We start from the raw sequence: 13,762 nt of genomic DNA on the forward strand, positions 1-13,762 counted from the left end.
TGACATCCATCTCGACTCCTCGCCACCTCACTCACTGCATCAAGCTTGCTTCCACCTTCAGGCTTTGCCCCTGCGAGTCTCAATACCTACAAAAGCTGTTTCGCCAAAGAACCATCAGGCCGGATCCCTCACTTTGTTCTGGACTTTGCTCAAATATCCTTTGATCTCCTAATGAAATCACAACCCCTGCTTCAGTCACACTGTCTATGACTCTTGCTCCATTTTATAATTCTCTGTGGCAGTACAGCCATCTGATGTATGTATTATTCCTTCCTCTACCAGAATGTGAGATCCAGGAGGTCAGGGACTATGTTTTGTTCACTGATGCATTCCCAGTACCTGGAACAGCCCTAACGAGGAGTAGGTGTTCAAACGTTATCTATTGAATGACTAAAAAGAGAATGTCTGAATCCATACTATTAGATGAAAAGTACACATTTTACCACATTTTACTTAAATTAAACATAATTATAAATAAGAAGTTCTGATAGTAACAATGACCGGTCAAAAGGAATTGCTGGAAATTTTTAAACAAGTATGGTTTTAAATGAAAATTTCTCCATGGTGGGTAAGTCCAGATTTCATATATGTCTTAATCCTCCTGATTTTGCTTATATTTTTATGAGCGTCCTGTGATGGTGAGGACTGAGTTGCTGGCATCTTACATGAGGGTTTTTATTCTCAGTTTCTGCCTTTGCACCAGTTCAGTTACAGAGCTGCTATGAAATTAACCACTAAAGGGGCCTTGCTTCCCGCCCAATATGCTCTGTAACATGTCTGCAGATCATTACTACCAAAATAACTTCTCTGTGAGATCTTCCTGTTCTGCCCTCGGTGCCATACTTGGAGGGGAAAGGGTTGTATTCTGCTCCCTGGGGGCATTGCCCTGTGGGAAAGCAGCTTCCTCGCTGGGCCCGTGCTCAGAACACCATGGCACTTCCTGTACAGCCCTAGTCAACAGTCCCCTTCCTTCCCACTTCAAAGCCACTGGCTCGGGATAAGGACTGTGGCCAGAGGATTTCAGTGTTTGAAAACTAGCGATGGAGCTGTCGGGTGATCCCACCAAGAAGGCCCTTAGAATCTGGAGACTGAAGGACACTGAGGCCAACATGGAGATGCTGTTTTAAAATCGTTGTTATCTTGAAAAGTCTGTCTTTATAACATGTGGAAGTAGTGGGGACCCTATTCAGATGCAATTTGGATTTAAGAACATTTGACAAACTTGCATTAATAAAAAGAAAGTTCTTTATTACAGACGTAAGAGGAGCAGATTCCTTCCTTTAAGTCATTTGACCAATCATTTACTGAGCACCCACTATGACCAAGTACTCTAGTGACTCCACACCAGATTCTTTTCTATTTCAATAAAAATGTTGAGTGATCATAACCAAAGAGAAATTCCCCCCCAGAAAAGAAAATCTTGAGCAAGGTTTAGGTATAAAGGGGCAAAGAGATAGAAAAGGATACCATTTCACAATGGAGAATAAGTTTAAATCGGAGACTCCCAAGTTGTCTTATCTGATACCCTCCTTCTTAGCCTTTAAGGGTTTCACACTGGGAACATCTTGTCAGCCAGTATTTCCCTCTTTATCTTGGGTCTGGTCACCCAACGCTGAACGGTGCCACTTAGCAAGTAGCAATGTCTCTAATTTTGTGCAAAATATGCAACGTTGGCAATCTGTTTTCTAACAAGGGCAAAGACAGAGGAAGAGGCCTTCGCAAGTTACACCTGGTATGGGAGGAAGGAGCTTAAAGAAGAGAGCTGGCTATAAATTTGAAGGTAAGAGCTAAGGAAGTTGAAGGTGACAAAAACGTTAGGTCGCGAAAAATCTTCAAATCCCAGAAATATTTTAGTCCAACCTACTCAGGAGAAAATGAAATCCCCCAAATCTAAGTAACAAGCCCCAGCTCACACCTGACTATGGCAAAGCTGGGGTTAGAACTCATCCTGGCGTAAGTGTTTCTTCTGTCTTTTCTTAAGGGTAATATTATGGGCTGAGTTCACTAAGAAAGCATTTTCTTTTTTCTGGGATTTTAACATTGTGAGTGATCCAGGATGGTATTAACAACGTTCCACTAAGAAGTCCTAATGTTCCTCTGGATGCTTGGATAGACTCAGAAAATGCATTTTCCTTAAGACCAGCAGGATCTTGCTGACGGACCATCTCTAGGATTAGAAATTTTCTTATGTGAACATAATCATTCGGGGCAAACTTGTTAAAACTGAAACCAAGCATAAGGAAGCAAAAGTGTTTCAGTGAACCTCCTGCGTTTTAGTTCTACTCCAGCAGCAAGAAGACAAAACCACATAACCTAAGGCTCACACCCAACTCTCTGGAGCCCTGTATCTGCTAGTTCCTGTGTGGTTTGCACACAGACTGCAGGGCCGGCTGGGGGTAGTTTGAGGGAGGGAAGAAGAAGCCGGGGAGGAGGAGGCACTCAATGGATCTGCGAGCCTGTGCCCTGGGTTAGTGTGGTACTTGGAAGACAGCACAAGGTGGATCTGTACTCTGAAATGCAGACATTTTGATGTTGGAATTCATCTTCCTTGTTGCAAGAAAGGATTCTAATAACTCGGTGTCAAAGGCATAGACTCAACCCCTTCTCTTCTGAAAGGTATGTTATTATACACCATCAGTCCACACGCTCTAGAGATCTTGGATAGTTTTATTATTTGCACAATGTTCTCTAGGAGTCAACCTAATTAAATGAATCCCATGGGCTCTGTAAATATTGGTTTTAATTTTCGGTTCATCACCAAAGGTCTCTACATCTTTTTCTGTAACAGTGTTTGTGGTGATAGGATTCGACTTCTAGCGAATGAACTAGGCTGCTCCTTACCCAGCCGGTTACACAAAAAGACTCCACTAATTGGCTTCTGAACCATCTCAGGAAAAGACTTTGGATCCTGGGATTACAGAGGTGAAATTCCACTTCACCAGTGTCAGCATTTATTCCAAATTGGGTTGGGGGGGGGGGGCGGGCAGCAGGTGAAAGGCGGAGCAGCAATGAATGAATACCAGTACTGCGTGGTCAGGATTTCTCTTGGGGCTTGCATTTCTACTTCTGTTAGTATTTATGGTGCCTTTACAAATCACACCAGTTTGGGTTCCTTTACAAAAAGAAAACTACGTTGAAATAGGTTTTGAGAGAGTGTTGTCTGTCTTTGTCTCTTTATTAACAGTTAACACTGTGTCCCTAAGACGGTCTCCAGTTCAGGCACTGAACCTGAACACAACTCTCTGACACTCTCTGCCCCACCCGCCCTCAAACCTGAGGATTGAATACACGCACCAAAGTTTGAGCCAATTTAAAACTATCATTTTTACATACCTGGAATTGTTAATAAAGTATATGTAACTTCATCTGCACATTACTGAAAATATACACCCCCAGAGGAATTAAGAGGTGGGAAAATGTTTAGGATCTAAAACTCCAATAGGAAAGATTACATGTGCTCATGTCCTGTCATCTGAGGGTGGGAAACCTCAGGGTGAAAAACCTTTCATCCTCTACAACTACATCTATCATAGACTTACTTGTTCTTTAGTGGGTCCTCTTTTTTTTTTTCCTTCCTTTTGGTTTCAGAAAGAACATTCAGTATAAGTGTACCCTGCTTTAACAACCCAGTATTGTTTATAAAACTTCACATTTTTAAAATAATTTTAAAGTGATCCTCTTTACAAAAGGATCCATTATTAAATAAAGGGCACTGTGTAAATTGAGAACCATCTAAGTGTATTTAAATTTCAAGTTTTAAAAATTGATTTGCACCCTTTTGGAGAAATTTAGGGATTTTTCTGGTAAAGGGAGACAGCCTTATATCATTGAATAAAACTATCTTTTTAAATTGAACTTGGAGTGTCTCCCATGTAGTAAACTGTAATCTGATTCTCCCTACATTGTAATAGATTTCATCTTTTTAAAATGACTTTACGGAAGCAGAGGGGAAGGAGGTGATCGATTTGTTCAAAATGAAGAAGTATCTCCATTGCTAATATAATATCCTTTTGAATATCTTCTATATCTTGGGCCCTGATGAAAATCCCTTATCTTTTTTCAAAATTTCAATTGTTCTACGTCTATTTCATAGGGATATTGTAAGAATAAATGAGTTAACATAGATATGAAATGGCTTAGGAAAAAGGCGCTGTGAAAATACAGGGTAATATCAGTATCAGTTATCTCTTTGAACCTTGATCATTTTCTTCCCACTTCTTATATGAAATATATCTCACTTACTGCCTGAAGCCATCTCTTTCAGAGCCCTTGCCTTCTGGAGGGGCTGAAAATGGCCTAGTTCCCACATACTTATTGATTCTCAGAGAACAACACCTGCGGGTATTGGCGATTTGTAGGGCTCACGCCTGCACTCTAGCAGAACTTGCTTCTTTTCCTGGCTCAAGAAAAGTCTACAATTGTTCAAAAATGTGTCATTAAGTGTGATTCCATCAGGATTTCTTAAACAAGCAAGAGTTGCTGCTGGATTAGTCCTAGGGACAGGCTTCATTTTTGTGCCCTCATAAAACAAACTCAAAACTTGGTCAAGAATCTTTATGACCTAAGCTATTTGAATCAAAGGATGGCGTTGACTGACCCCCATCTGTCCATCTCAAGTACTTGCCCACCATATCTCGATTTGTAAAGGAACAGCACAGCCCTCTGTGTGTGTGTGTGTGTGTGTGTGTGTGCATGTCTTTTTTTTTTTTTTGCCTCTTTAGAATTCTTAGGAAAATATAGCCTCATTTAACAAATGAACATTTATTAACATTTATTGTGCATTTACTATGTGTCAGGCCTTGTGCTAGGCACTGAGTTCTCTTCAACAATGTTAATATTATTGGTTTCAATAAGCTTGAGCCAATAGGAATTCAGTAAATAATTTTTTAAAAAAAAACAGGTTTTTAAAAAAATATGCATTCACAGCAAACATTTTGGAGAATTAAAAGAAACTATTACTAAGTACGTGAAGATTAAAGTCTTACATGCCCTCCAAAGAAGATATAAGACATACATCTTACGAAGAAAGTGAATAACATGTCCAAACAGAAAGAAAAGATGAAATATTTGTACAGTGAATACCTCTATACTTACCTCCTAGTTTCAACGATTGCTAACTTTTCGGCATATTTGTTCTACCTATATGTATTTCTTTCTGAACTACTTGTAAGTTAGAGACAAAATGATACTTCACCCCTAAATAATTCAGTAAACATCTAAGAATAAGAACATTCTCCTACGTAACCACAATGCAATCATTATACCTAAGAAGATGAACAGTAATTCATTAATATCATCTAATATCTAGACCATATCTAACCTTAACCATTATCCCCCAAATATTGTCCATAAAACTAGGATCTAATTTTTAAAAAGAAAAATACATTTTTGCATTAGGGTTTTATGTCTTTTTATTCAACATTGGATATTTTTGAAAAGGTTAGGCATTATCTTGTAGAATGTCCTACCTCCTGGATTTGTTGTTGTCTCATGGTGTCATTTAATTTGTTCTTCTATCCCCTGTATTTCCCTGTAAACTCCAAGTTAGAACTGAAGCACTGATTAGATTTCAAATGAACGTATTTTACAGGGTGCTCCATACTGCATCTCATCAGGAGACAGTGCCAGATTGTCCCTCTATTTGTGACACTCAGTTTGATTGTGGCTCAAGGTCGTCATCTCAATCCAGGGATCCCTTTGCAATTAACAAGTGATCTGACAGGATCACACTTAGGCATTGTGGTAATATCCTACTTCCTAACAAACCTCACTCACTAGCTTTAGTGAGTCTTTAGAACCCTTGCCTAACTCAACTATTCCATTGGGGGTCATCCACATTTTAGTACACTTTGAAGAAGCATTAGACATACACATTCATTATTACCCACAGCAACGACAGATATTCATTGAGTGTCTAAGTTCAGGTGATAACAAGGATGATGACGATGTCGATGGTAATGATGATGTTGATAGTAATAAGTAACATTTACTGAGTGCTGCTGTGGAGCCAGATGGTCTAGGTTTGAGGCCAATCCTTCCGTTGCTAACTAGGCCAATAGGGACAAGTTACTTAGTCTTTCTGTGCCTTAGTTTCTTAAGCTATAAAATGAGAGTGATATTGGTACCTATCTCATCATATTGTGTTGAAGATTAAATAATTTATACACGTATAGGTTTTTGTTTGTTTTTTGTTTGATTTTATTGGAGTATAGTTGATTTACACTGTTGTGTTAGTTTCAGGTGTACAGCAAAGTGATTCAGTTATACATATACATATATTCATTTTTTTCAAATTCTTTTCCCATATAGGTTATTACAGAATATTAAGTAGAGTTTCCTGTGCTGTACATTAGGTCCTATTTTATATATAGTAGAGTGTGTATCTTAATCTCAAACTCCTAATTTATTCCTCCCCCCCGCCATGTTTCCCCTTGGGTAACCGTAAGTTTGTTTTTGAAATTTGCGAGTCTGTTTCTGTTTTGTAAATAAGTTCCTTTGCATCATTTTTTAAAATTAGGTTCCACGTGTGAGTGATATCATATGATATTTGTCTTTCTCTGTTATACATAAATTTTCTAAAACAGTGTCTGTTATTATTATTTGCCAAGCACTTTACAGGTATTAACTCATTTGCTTCTCCTAACGGCACAATGAAACAAGGGCTAATATCACCCTTCTTTTGTAAGTGAGGAAATTGAGGTACAGAGAGGTTCAGTAACTTGCACAAGGTCACCTAACTTGTATGTGGTAGAGCCTGGATTTGAACCCAGGCGGTCTGATTCCAGAGCATTCTCTTGAAGACTCCTGGCACATGGGATGGGAAGGAACACAATTGGAACTGAAAGAAAATCAGTTATAGCCTCCCACCCCCACCCCATCCTATCACCACCCAAGTTTTAAGTTATTTTAAGTTACTGAAAATCTGGAAGCGTTGCTACGAAAATGTATTTTAGATTTGGTTCATCTGATATTAGCACTCTATTAAATAAACACAGGTGAGTATGCTTATTGCACTTCTATAGCTCAAGGCGATGTATAAGAACCTTTAAGCATCAGAGATAATGCTAGGATTGAAAAATATAAAACTATAAAGGAAGAGGAAGGAAAAAAACCTGAAAGGAATAATACAAGAGGGGAGTTATGAGATCTCAGAGCCCTGGGGCAGAAGGTGATATTTTGATATAGTCAAGGGGGAAAAAAAACCTCTTATTTTTCACATTACTGTACTGTGTAAGATTTTACCACTAAAACACAAGGCTATAGCCATTGTCAGATTTATAAAAGACCACACTGGATTTCTTTATGGGACGATGGATGGGTCTTGTTAGTAGGTAACGTTCCTGGTTGGTTATCTCACTCACTCAGATATTCCATAAGTCAGTCTATGGCTTTGGAAACACATAACTGTATACAGAAAAGGCCTCACAAACCAGGTATTGGTCCCTACCCCTTCATTAGCATTAAAAAATGGTTCCAGTGCTGTCTTATTCACTCTTTCTATTGCCGTTACAGAGAGCTCTCAAGTATAATTTTCTAAAGAGAACTAAAAATAAGTGAGAAAAAAAGTCCAACATTAATAACGTTTTTATGCATTTCCAACATAGTCATTGCTAAATTGGTTCTGCCTTTTTATGTTTTTTAATGAAAAGCAGGCTAATTGATCAACTGGTCATGGATAATACTTTTTCATTTGTTTTTCTCCACACCTCTCAGCCTTCCAGAACCACAAGCTTAATGTAGCAGCCTCCAAATGGTTTATGATTTGTGTCTATTGTCCAGTGCTTTATGGGAAAATACTGGAAACAAACTGCTGGAAACTCAGTAGGAACTCAGTAAATAATAAGTAGATACTTCTCTTGTTAAATATGACTTTAAAGAAAAGTCTTTAAATAAGTAGGAAATATTACTAAGGAAGTACACTAGGAGAAAAAAACCTGGTTGATTTATAATTTGAATTTTCATCATCATTTTATAAGTGATAGATTTTTAGCAGTTTACAGAGCAAAGTGTGAGGTCAGATTAGCTCCCCTCCCCCAAACGGATTTATATTCTAAAAATGTGAATTGTTGAATTAGTAAAGCCAGCAGGAAGATCCCAGCCATACATTAAATCATATTTTAATACATTATATCAACGTTTTAGGTTGATCATAAATGTGTTGATATCCATAGCACAGAGGTTCTTGCTGGCGGTGGTGAAGCTAGAGGTGAACAGTAGTTTCAGAGACACACTTAGGAAGCTGATGGAAGCTACAGAAACTCTCCTCAGGGGTAAAAAATACGTCCAGCATTCATCCACACACACCTTTACACAGAATTTCCAGTGGACCATCTCCTTCCTCCCCCTCCAAGAGTCCATCCATATATTCTCAGAAGGAAAAGCAGCCTTTATCTGAAGAGTTTTTTTTTTTTTAACCCTCAGCCTTATAAAGGCTTTAAAAAGCATTTTCACACATTATCTCATTTGATCTGCCTGTGATCTTTGAGGCAGACAGACCACATATTTGGCCTCTCATGTTGCAGAGTGGGAAAAGCAAAGCTCGCGAGTTTAAGTGACTTGCTAAAGGTAATTTTGCTAACGTCTGCCAAGACTTAGTACCTAGGCTGTGAAATTGTAGCCCAGGGCTCCTTCTACTACTCTGATCTGGGCACAGCATTCTGGAGACACAGGAACCCTTGATGGGGGTTCTGGAAATCTGAATTCTGGCTCTACTGGAAACTACCTGCGTGACCTTGAACATGACACTGTAGCCTCTCTGGGCCTCAGTTTCCTTCTCAGTCGAGTGAGAGGTTAGATCACATGTTCCCTGAAGCCCCTTCCATCCTCTGTTGCAAACTTCCTAATTCCCCCCTCCGCCGTAGTCTGAGCAGAGGGAAATGACTTTTCTCTGTGATAGATGGCAAGACTTTTCACCCTGCCCTGTAGGTCATTAGAGCTGGCGTCCAGTTTAGAAGGGTTCCTTTTCAACGTCCAGATCCTGCTAGAAACTATCAACATGGACAGTGCTTTTGTGGGCTGCTGGTGTGTCGTTCTGCTGGTTGCCTCATTTTCCTGCAGGGCTGGCTGTCTCCCAGCAATTTTGCTCTAACTCTGTGCTCTGCATCCGACAGACGTACCATGATATTTTATGATTCTTCTTGGGTAGTTCAGAGTATAATATGGAAATAAAGAATGCTGATGGACTTATTTGGGGCTGATAGACCTTATCCTTCTAAAAACGTTATTTCTCTTGAAGGACGCAAATCTTCCACCTGATTTTTCGTCATTAGCAGTTATTTCCTTTAATGTCCTTGAAATGTGCTTGGAAATCGGAGAGTCATGAGAGAGCCAACAGCACCGAACACAGACGCCCTGAGACAAGAAAGGACATGACCAAGCCCTTTCCTTTGGGGGTATTTGTAGAATCTTTGGGTCAGTATAATTAGGACAATTTTGTATGTTAGCCTCTGTTTCAGTTTTATAAAAAGCGTCTGCAGTGCATGTTGCCAAGTATACAAAATCCATGATATAACCCCAGTTTAATTTTGGGTCTCTCCAGGAAGATAAAACAAGCAGAAAATTCTCATGCTCCGTATGTCAGTAAACCAAGGTTTTATAATATCGGTTGTCAAACGCTGGAAACTTAGAACTAAAGGTGCCCTACGCATCACAGGAGCCACCCTGCTGCTGGCCGTTTGAATCATCCGAGCCAAGTGCTATTAGCACAGACAGGCTAGCTACCTCAGTAACCAGGAAGGTGTCGGTCTCTATGATTAACAGCCGACGATAGAAAATTGGGAGCCCTGTCTTTTTGCTTGCTGTATCCTCTAACTGAACGTTAGGCTGGCGAGTGGAGTTCTCTCACCTTCTTGAAGAGAAGTGTACAATTTGCTCTGTACCGTGTCAGGTCATTGGACTTCAGGAGGTAATACTGTCCAGTGGTGAGAGTGACAGAGCATGAACTTAGCTCCTGTGTTCTGGGTTCTATTCTCAGCTTCGTGGATGACTCAGAGCGCCCCGTTCATGCCTCTGTCCTTGAGTGAAACGATACCATTCTTTAACCCACTACACAGGAGACTTAAGAAGAGTCGTGCATTGCTACCCCCAAAGCATGTTTATTATATCTTTGACATAACATAAATGTGCAATCTCTCATTTTTAAAATGCATAACATGGTGCTTTCTCATTTAAACTCGTTTGTGGAATTTCTTAGACCAATATTATTAAATAGACGACTCATTCATTTTACAAACCAGATACTGTGTGACGCTGTGGCTTGACACTAGGTACCCTGTAAATATCCAGATAAACGAAGAAAGAGGACGTGTGAAGTCAAATACTCTCCTAGCTGGAGAGTAATTCCCAAGACCTGACACAAGGAAGATGGGGCTCTTAAATAGTGACATGGACACACCACTTTGATTTTAAAATGCAAGATGTAGTGGAAAGTAAGATTTAGTAACAGCCAACTTTGTCAGCTCATACTACTCCATAAAGTGAAGGGTCAATTAGGTGTTCTTATCATCAAGAGAGCATGCTGTCATGCTCTGTCATGTAGACACTATAAAAAAAATTACCTGTCTGGTGACTCTAATTCATCTTTTGGCTACCGTCAGCAGACATCCCCTCAGTCCCTAATTCATAGTACCCAGAGGTACTGAGAACATTTAGGGTAATAAAAACAAAAAGAAAACAGGGTCCTTTTCCCTAAGGAGCTAACAAGCTCTTAGGGAAACTAGGACAAACAAAAGCAAACGCTACCGCAGGGCAAACACCCAGGAGATAGGGTAAGTGGCCCAAGGCCGGGTTTTGTAGGGAAGGCTTCCTGAAGGAGGTGCGTCTGCAGGCAGATAGAGATGGCTTGGCAAAGGGGCATAAAGCTATCCACAAATTGGCATGCTTCAAGGATATCATAGGAGGAATAGAGTCTTCTTTGCTGAAGATCTGTTTATTTTGCAAGTGACAAAGAGTAGAGAAGGCTCTTGTGAATTTTTTTCCTTGGGGATCCAGATATTAAATTTGTGCCACTGGAAACTGTACCTCAAGCTCTTTTCCCAGATAACCTGTTTTTCCTTCACTTCTTATCATGTCCCCCTAAGTCTTCTTTTCCAAGCATAAATATCCTTTGTTCTTTTAACTATTCCTCCTATGACGTGGTTTTACACGCTCTCATCATTTTAAGTGTTCACCTCCAATGGACTCCAACGTAAGGCCCCTCCTAAACCATGGTGCTCAGGATGGGACAGAGCTCTCCAGGAGTGGTCTGACAAATGCGGAATCCCATGGGGTAGTTGCCTCCCTTGATCTATACCCTATACTTCTATTAATATGGCCCGAGATTGCATTAGCCTTTTTGGCACTCATGTCAGTCACACTGCTGACTATGAACATACTGAAATTGTGGTCAACTCATACCCATGAGTTCCCATGCACTACTCTTGAGCCAGTTCATCCTTATTCTGTACTTACATTATTGATTTTCTTAAAAAAAAAAAAGAAAGAAAGAAAAGAAAACACAGAGTTTTAAATGTAGAGACATTTAGCTCTATTACACTTGATCAAATTGTTAACAACCCATCAATACATCTCAGAGCTAGGATATTAGTTCTCCCTCCCCAAGGTGAACACTTATCTGCTGGCAGGAGGGCATAGATAGTCTCAACACTGGCCTGGAAGAGACCTCAAGTGTCAGGACTTTATTATCTACATCTTTAGAGAAACTAGTGAGCCCCAATCTTTCTAACTGTAAACTAGGAACAAATGTGAATAGCCCTTTCCTTCCCAAGGGTATGCAACAGTGAGTCAGATGTCTGCAAAACTCCAAGTCAAAGTTACTCAGAGGCAGTATTATATGAGAGGAGGAAGTTTTTATATTAGGCTTTTGACAGCCTTCAGAAGATTTGATTACCCTGATCGCTATACATTACAGTAAATAGCATTCATTTTTGCAACTGTTTTATAGCTATAATTGAGGTATCTGATTTGGGGTTGCAGTAACTTCATGTGGTGTCAGTATAATTTCAGCACACGATTATTTGTAATTTGAGGAAGTTCTATGAATCTGTTTCTTTGCAAGGCCCTGTTTAAAATGATTCTCCTCTCTCCATCCCCTCCCCCAGGCCCAACCTCACCCCTAGTCTCTTCCTCCCTAAAACAAGGACTACAAAGACCTTGAATTTAGATTTCCATCAGAGTTTTGGAAACCTTTCAAAGTCTTGCCAAGCTAATTTAGCAGTCCACAGGTTTTTGCAGGTAGCTTGTATAATATTTATAATTTCAAGCTAATAGAAATGTCACATTTCAAAACACATCTCTGAGAACAGTTTTATTCATTATAGAGGAGTGCAGGGAACAGTCACACTTTTATAGTCTGTCCTCCGAATGCAAATTTGAATCTTGCTTTTATGACCTTGTAATCATTAAGATTCAAATAGCCCCTCCCCCACCTCTCAGTAGTGATTTTGATCTAGGGCCTTGCTACTCAATGTGAGGTCCGGGGACCAATGATATTGGTATCATCTGGGAGCCTGTTAGGACTGAGTATCTCAGACCCTGCCTAAAACCTACTGAATCAGAATCTGAACTTTTAAAAAAGTCCTCTTGTGATTCTTCTGCACAATAAGATGTGAGGAGAGCGGATCTAGGGTGAAGGGATTTCACCCCACTTTACCCACCATAACCCCACTTTACCCACTTTACCCCTTGTGTCGTAATACAAAACTTACAAAACTCCATTTGGTGTTTATTAATAGTTTAGATTTGTTAGTTAAATTTTTTAATCTGCATTTAAATATTCTAGATACATCCAGCTATTTCTCAAAGTATCTATAACTGGTTTTAAAATGCTCTTGCCTTTCTGGGTTCTTGCAGAGCAAGAATTCTCAACCGGGGATAATTTTGAAACCCCCTCTCCATCAGGGACATTGGGCAATGCCTGGAGACGTATTTGGTTGTCACAGTTTGGAGGTGGGGGACAGGGGCTACCACTGTCATCTGGTGAGTGGGAGCCAGCAACGCTGCTAAGGACCTTATAATGCACAGGACGCCTCCCGCCCCAATACACAATAAAGATTGAACCAGCCCCACGTGTCAATGGCAACGAGGTTGACGATGCCTGTTGCAGAGGTATGTGGTTTGCAGAGAGGGACTCAGATGTGCAACGGCTCACAGCAGAAGGCAGGAGAATGAAGCCATGGGGCAGGTCATCACGTGGCCAAGTGAAGAGCAAACGGATAGGCAGTGGCCTGAGTCATGACGGTGGGCGCCTGGGGGGCAGTGAAGTAGAGAATCCAGCCACAGGTGAGAGGAGAGATCTCAGGGAGATTGTAACCAGTGCTCTGTGCACAGACTGCCAGCTTTAGGTAGCAGGGTTGGGGTTCAGAGATTGGACACCATGTCTGAGCTGGGGTAGGGGGAGGGAGGGGCTGGAAAGAGACAAAGCTTCAGTCCTGGACTGGAGGTTAGGTGTGATCTCAAAATCACGTTAGACCTGGAAAGCAAGAAAGGATTTTGGGTGTTAGCATAGGAAGACACGGGTGGATTTCAGGTGGATCCAGTAAGAAGTGGACTTAGGGGCTTCCCTGGTGGCGCAGTGGTTGGGAGTCCGCCTGCCGATGCAGGGGACACGGGTTCGTGCCCCGGTCCAGGAAGATCCCAAATGCCGCGGAGCGGCTGGGCCCGTGAGCCATGGCCGCTGAGCCTGTGCGTCCAGAGCCTGTGCTCCGCAATGGGAGAGGCCACAGCAGTGAGAGGCCCACGTACCGCAAAAAAAAAAAAAAAAAAA

The 13,762-nt window shown here is 40.7% G+C and overlaps 1 protein-coding gene across 1 annotated transcript in view; it reads left to right on the forward strand.

Moving 5' to 3' along the window:
- The first annotated feature begins 2,415 nt into the window (after window positions 1–2,415).
- Window positions 2,416–13,762, forward strand: part of GRAP2 (GRB2 related adaptor protein 2) — a 61,437-nt gene continuing 50,090 nt past the window's right edge. The window contains exon 1 of the mRNA XM_029205013.1: window positions 2,416–2,616. The gene's annotated coding sequence lies outside the window, so the exon portion shown is untranslated. The remainder of the gene's footprint in view (window positions 2,617–13,762) is intronic.

This window comes from Monodon monoceros, unplaced genomic scaffold (genome assembly GCF_005190385.1).
Source record: "Monodon monoceros isolate NGI ecotype Baffin Bay Population unplaced genomic scaffold, NGI_Narwhal_1 Super_Scaffold_6, whole genome shotgun sequence".
Taxonomy (NCBI): Eukaryota; Metazoa; Chordata; class Mammalia; order Artiodactyla; family Monodontidae; genus Monodon; species Monodon monoceros.